The sequence below is a fragment of the Delphinus delphis genome, chromosome 20 (assembly GCF_949987515.2).
Source record: "Delphinus delphis chromosome 20, mDelDel1.2, whole genome shotgun sequence".
Classification (NCBI taxonomy): Eukaryota; Metazoa; Chordata; class Mammalia; order Artiodactyla; family Delphinidae; genus Delphinus; species Delphinus delphis.
Genome location: NC_082702.1, coordinates 5,430,892 through 5,437,212, shown reverse-complemented (window position 1 = coordinate 5,437,212; position 6,321 = coordinate 5,430,892).

Below are 6,321 nucleotides of genomic sequence, written 5' to 3'. Positions count from 1 at the left end.
TAAAACAATAAAATTTATTCTCTTTCAGTTCAGGTCAGACGTCTAAAATGGGTATGTTAACAGAACTGTAACCCTGACATTCCAGGGAGGAATTTATTTCCTTGCACTTTGCAAATTCTGCAGACTGCTTATATGCTTTGCCGCTTCATCCATCGTCAAAGTCAGCCAGGTACCATCTTAATATCTTTTTATCTCCGTCCTTCTTCCACCACAGTAGCAGCTTCTATGTGGCCAAGTCCAACTGCATCCTTCTTATTCAACCCCTTCTGATTATACCATGCTTATTGGATGATCCAGGATAATCTCTCATCTCAAGATCCTTAACACTTGAAGGTTACAGGGGTGAGGATGTGGCTGTCCTTTGGTGGCGGGAGGTGATTGTTCAACCCACCACCACAATGATACCTCCTCCTGATGGATACACTGTTATTATCTTCTTTCTGTTCTTTATCACTTCTATTTCCTTTTATTCCCTTATTTCATTGGCTGTAACTTCTAATTGCATGTTGACTAACAGTGGTAAGAGCGGACATCCTTGTCTTATCCTCAGTCTCTGTGGGGGAAGCATTCAGTCTTGCACCGTTAAGAATGATGTTTGTTGTAGGTAAGCTTTCTTAGGTGTTCTTTATTGAGTTGAGGAAATTTCCCTCTATTCCTGGTTTTCTGAAAGCTTAAACTGAGTGTTGAATGTCGTCAAATGCTTTTTCTGCATCAATTGATAGGATGCTATGATTTTTCCACTGTAATCTGTTGCTACTGTGATTTATGTTGGTTGTGTTTTAAACGTTAAAACAGCCTTGCATCCCTCGAGTGAACCCCTTTTGGTCATCGTGTACAGTTCTTTCTATATATTGTTTGTTTGTTTGTTTTAAATATTTATTTATTTGGCTGTACCAGGTCTTAGTTGCGGCACACAGAATCTTCAGTTGCAGCATGTGGGATCTAGTTCCCTGACTAGGGATCGAACCTGGGCCCCCTGAATTGGGAGTTTGGAGTCTTAGCCACTGGACCACCAGGGCAGTCCCTCTTTCTATATGTTGCTAATTTCTATCACTAATATTTTGTAAGAATTTTTGCTTTTTTTTTTTTTTTTTTTTTTTTTTTGCGGTACGCAGGCCTCTCACTGTTGTGGCCTCTCCCGTTGCGGAGCACAGGCTCCGGACGCACAGGCTCAGCGGCCATGGCTCACGGGCCCAGCCACTCCGCGGCATGTGGGATCTTCCCGGACCGGGGCACGAACCCGCGTCCCCTGCACCGGCAGGCGGACTCTCAACCACTGCGCCACCAGGGAAGCCCTGCATATTTTTTATGTGGGATTTAGTTAGTAGTTATTGCTTTCTTCAAATGCCTTTATTTTTGTTACCATGGTAATAGTAGTCTCAGAAATTGAGTTAAAAAGTATTCATGGTCTATTTTCTGGAAGAAATTGTATACAAATGCTGTTATTCTTCATACATTTGATAGAATTGCCTAGTGTCACCAGTTGAGTCTAGCAATAAGTTTGGGAGGGGCACTTTTTTTGAGGTAAGAACACTTAACATGAGTACTACCATGTACAGTATTGTTAGCTATAGGTAGTATGTCATATTGTAGATCTCCAGAACTTATTTATCTTGTATAACTGAAACTTTGTACCCTTTGAACACCATCTCCCCATTTCCCTCTCTGCTAATCCCTGGCAACCAACATGCTACTCTGATTCGATGAGTTTGACTATTTTAGGTTCCACATAAAAGTGAGATCATACAGTATTTTTCTCCATCGGTCTTGTTTCTCTTAGCATTGAGTCCTCCAGGGCTATCCATGTTGTTGAACAATGACAGGATTTCCTTCTTTGTTAAGACTGAATAAGATTGCATTGCATGTTTATAAAACATTTTCTTTATCCATTCTTGTGTTGATGCTCATTTAAGTTGTTTCTATACTTTGATTATTGTGAATAATGCTGCAGTGAACATAGGAGTACTGGTACTTCTATGAGATCCTGATTTTATTTCCTTTGGATATATAACCAGCAGTGGGATTGTTGGGTCATATGGTAGTTCTATTTATAATTTTTGGAGAACCCACCATACTGTTTTCTGTAGTAGCTGTACCGCTGTTCCCTTTTCTCAAACATCCTTGGCAACATTTGTTATCATTTGTTTCTTTAAGAATCATCTTAGGGACTTCCTGGCGGTGCAGTGGTTAAGAATCCGCCTGCCAATGCAGGGGACATGGGTTCGAGCCCTGGTCCGGGAAGATCCCACATGCCATGGAGCAGCTAAGCCTATACACCACAACTACTGAGCCTGCTCTCTAGAGCCTGCGAGCCACAACTACTGAGCCCGTGTGCCACAACTACTGAAGCCTGTGCGCCTAGAGCCCGTGCTCCGCAGCAAGAGAAGCCACCACAATGAGAAGCTCGCACATCACAACGAAGAGTAGCCCCTGCTCTGTGCAACTAGAGAAAGCCCGCATGCAACAACGAAGACCCATTGCAGCCAAAAATAAAGAAATATATAAATAAATTTATTTATTAAAAAAACTAATAACCATTCTAACAAGTATGAAATGATATAGCATGGTGGCTTTGATTTGCTTTTCCCTGATTAGTGATGTTGGGTATCTTTTCATATACCTGCTGACCATTTGTATGTCTTCTTTTGAGAAATGTCTGTTTAGGTCCTTTGCCCATTTTTTAATTGGATTATTTGGGGGAGTTTGCTATTGAGATGAGTTCCTTACATATTTTGGATATTAACCCCCTATCAAATATATGGTTTGCAAATACTTTCTCCCATTCTGTAGATTGCCTTTTCACTCTTTTTTAATTTTATTATTGTTTTTTAAATTATTTATTTATTTGGCTACACCCGTCTTGCGGCATGTAGGATCTTTAGTTGTGGCATGCAGGATCTTTAGTTGTGACATGCAGGATCTAGTTCCTTGACCAGGTATCAAACCTGGGTCCCCTGCATCAGGAGCGTGGAGTCTTAGCCACTGGACCACCAGGGAAGTTCCTGCCTTTTCACTCTTTTTTTTTTTAATAAATTATTTTATTTATTTGGCTGCGTTGGGTCTTTGTTGCTGCATACAGGCTTTCTCTAGCTGCGGCGAGCGGGGGCTACTCTTTGTTGTGGTGCGCGGGCTTCTCATTGTGGTGGCTTCTCTTGTTGCAGAGCACGAGCTCTAGGTGTGTGGGCTTCAGTAGTTGTGGCACACAGGCTCAGTAGTTGTGGCACATGGGGTTAGTTGCTCTGCAACATGTGGGATCTTCCCAGACCAGGGTTCGAAACCGTGTCTCCTGCATTGGCAGGTGTATTCTTAACCACTGTGCCACCAGGGAAGTCCCTGCCTTTTCACTCTTGATTGATTCTTTTGCTGTGCAGAAACTTTTAGTTTGATGTGGTCACATTTGTCTAATTAGCTTTGTTGTCAAATAAAAAAAAATTATTCCACAGGCCGTTGTCAAGAAGCTTTTCCCCTGTTTTCTTCTAGGGGTCTTACAGTTTCAGGTCTGACACTTAAGTATTTAATTCATTTTGATTTGATTTTTTTTTTTTTTTTTTTGCTGTGCCATGCAGCATGTGGGATCTTAGTTCCCTGACCAGGGATTGAACCCGTGCCCCCTGCAATGGAAGTGTGGAGTCTTAACCACTGGACCTCCAGGGAAGTCCAGTAAGATCTTTTTTAATGATCAGTGATAGGGTGAGCTGTTTCAGTTACAACACTTGTGACAACAAACATATGGGGGTTTTCCCCACACCAAGCAATTCTCCAGCTCTTCGGACACCAACTGTGTGTCCTACAATTGAATTTTGATACCAACTACTTGGAGTAAGTACAGCCTCCAAAGAATTAAGGACTCAGTTGCACAACACTACCCCCACTTCAGATGCCAATCACAAGTCCTAGGCCTGCCATGCTTCTGACCTACTGGCTGTAATGGCTACAAATTCTACTATACTCTTGAGTAGAAGTGATATTCAGAGATCAATTCTCAATTTATTCCTGACCTAAACAGAAATGCTTGTTAACATTTTTTTAAACATTTTTTTGGAGTATAATTGCTTTACAATGGTGTGTTAGTTTCTGCTGTATAACAAAGTGAATCAACTATACATATATGTATATCCCCATATCCCCTCCCTCTTGTGTCTCCCTCCCACCCTCCCTATCCCATCCCTTTAGGTGGTCACAAAGCACGGAGCTGATCTCCCTGTGCTATGCGGCTGCTTCCCACTAGCTAGCCATTTTACATTTGGTAGTGTATATAAGTCCATAACACACTGTCAGCATTTGACCATCAATATAAAGTTCTATATTCATTGTTGATGGACATGATCAGATTAATTTTCTTCCTGATCCTATATGCTGGGTGTATGTTTATTTTATTTTACTTTGTTTTAAATTTTATTGAAGTATGGTTGATTTACAATGTTGTGTTGTAGATTTCTATAAATGTAACTGAGTGTTGAAATGTTTCAGGTGCTTCTCTGAAGCTATTGGTATAATGGAGGTCAGTGTTCTCATTGTTCACACCACAGCAGGCTGTGTAATACCACATATATTAAAATATCATTTATTACTAGAATAACATCTACTCAGTCACATTGTGTATTTTAATGATCCATTTTGCATTAAACTTCAGAAGTCAAACTGCTTTTTTTTGATGTCTTAACATGAGGGATATAATAGCAGTATTACACATTTTCATATCTTCTGTATTGAAAAAAGTTTGTAAATGAAGAGAACTGCCAATACCTTGCAAATGTGGGAAATTTTCCTGTAAAACAATCAGTCTTGTTGAATATTTCAAAGTTTTGAAGTTATTTATGTTTCTCTTATTTCTAATTCTTCTTAATTCAGTTTTAGTGATCTATATTTGTAAAAATCATTCTTCTCAATTTTCAAGTTAATATAAAGTTGTTCTTAGTAATCTCTACAGGTTTTGAAAATCTCTGTCAATAGTCATCGGCTATGATTAGTATTGTTCAAGTGTGTCTTTGCACATTTTATTTTATTTTATTGTTTCTTTTAATAAGTTTATTTTATTTATTTACTTTTGGCTGCATTGGGTCTTCGTTGCTGCACATGGGCTTTCTCTAGTTGCGGTGAGCGGGGGCTACTCTTCCTTGCAGTGCGTGAGCTTCTAATTGTGGTGGCTTCTCTTGTTGTGGAGCACGGGCTGTAGGTGTGCAGGCTTTGGTAGTTGTGGCACGTGGGCTCAGTAGTTGTGGTGCGCAGGCTCAGTAGTTGTGGTGCATGGGCTTAGTTGCTCCATGACATGTGGGATCTTCCCGGACCAGGACTTGAACGCATGTCCCCTGCATTGGCAGGCGGATTCTTAGCCACTGGGCCACCAGGGAAGCCTTTTGCACATTTTAAAGCCAATATTTCAAAAGAACATTTTGTTATATTTAATATAATTTTCATTTTTGCCTTTTGTTGGATTTACACTATACCTTTCTTTAAAAATTCTTGAATTGGGCCCATAGGACATGGATTGTCCAGTGAACTTCTAATATGTGAATTTGCAGCTATCTTATTTCCTCTAAATAATTTTTTTCATTAACTAAATATCACAGGGTTGACACAAGAATTTTCTTATCTTTTCATATACATAAATTCTAATTATCTAAACAAATAGTGACTCTTTAAGGTTTTCAATATTTTAAAATTTCTGAATGTACAGTTTTCCAAGTGGTATTATTTGATGATGATAAAATATTATCTGTCTTATTAAAAATTTTTTTAGTGTTTGAGACTTTGTGGTCTAACAACTGCTGGAAATTGTTCTTTATATATATATTTTTTGACATAAGTTTGAATATATTGTGCATTTGTTGAAACTCCTTTAAATTTTTTGGATCCTCAAATCTAGCAATCACGAATAAGGGTATATTCTAATCTTTCTATGTGATTGAGGAATTGTCCATTTCCCTCACTTTTTTTTAAAATTATTTTTTAATTTTTTATTTTTTTTAATTATTCTTTTTTAACATCTTCATTAGAGTATAATTGCTTTACAATGGTGTGTTAGTTTCTGCTTTATAACAAAGTGAATCAGTTATACTCCCCCACTTTTTGATTCTCCTGTTTTGTTCCCTTAGATCTTTTCCTGAAGAAAAATCCACATAAACAAAAAGGTTATTCACCCACACCCTCCTCGTCTGCTATTCTAGAAATGTGAAGATTCCACCATAGGTATATTTCCTCCGTAGAGGACATGGGAGTCCGAACTGACTCCTGTCTTCCCTCAAACTAATTGCGATATCACTTAATACAAAATATTTCAGCCTCTAAATATCCCAGTACCCAGTTGATATTTTTACTTGT